This window comes from Photinus pyralis, unplaced genomic scaffold (assembly GCF_008802855.1).
Source record: "Photinus pyralis isolate 1611_PpyrPB1 unplaced genomic scaffold, Ppyr1.3 Ppyr1.4_LG3b, whole genome shotgun sequence".
NCBI lineage: Eukaryota > Metazoa > Arthropoda > Insecta > Coleoptera > Lampyridae > Photinus > Photinus pyralis.
The window spans coordinates 17,834,313-17,834,772 of NW_022170510.1; positions in this window are offsets into that span (position 1 = coordinate 17,834,313).

Below are 460 nucleotides of genomic sequence, written 5' to 3' on the forward strand. Positions count from 1 at the left end.
AATGTTCCTCATAAGCTTACTCCAACAAATTTTGTTCCAAGTTTTTCTCACGTTCACTACTCATTTGTCCCTTTGTCGTCCGCCCATCCGTCCGTCACACGTACTCCTTCTACACGACTGAACCGATTTGGGCTATATGGGGCTCATATTATCATTATCATAAGATATTTAAATGAAACTTTATATGTAAATATGTACTACGAATAAGCCCATGCGCGATGCCAATTTTCTTATTTATGAAAGCATTTAAATGAAATTATCATAATATGTAGGCACTTTGAATGAAAGTAAAACTAAGTGATATATTTATGAAGGTATTCAATGAAATTTCTGTAGACTGTCCAAAGAAAAGTTAAACTGTCCAAAGAAAAGTTAAACTATTGTTTTCAAAAGTTTGTGTTGTGCATGCTAAAGCCCATTTCAAAATTTGTTTATATTTACATAAACGCCATTATTTTTC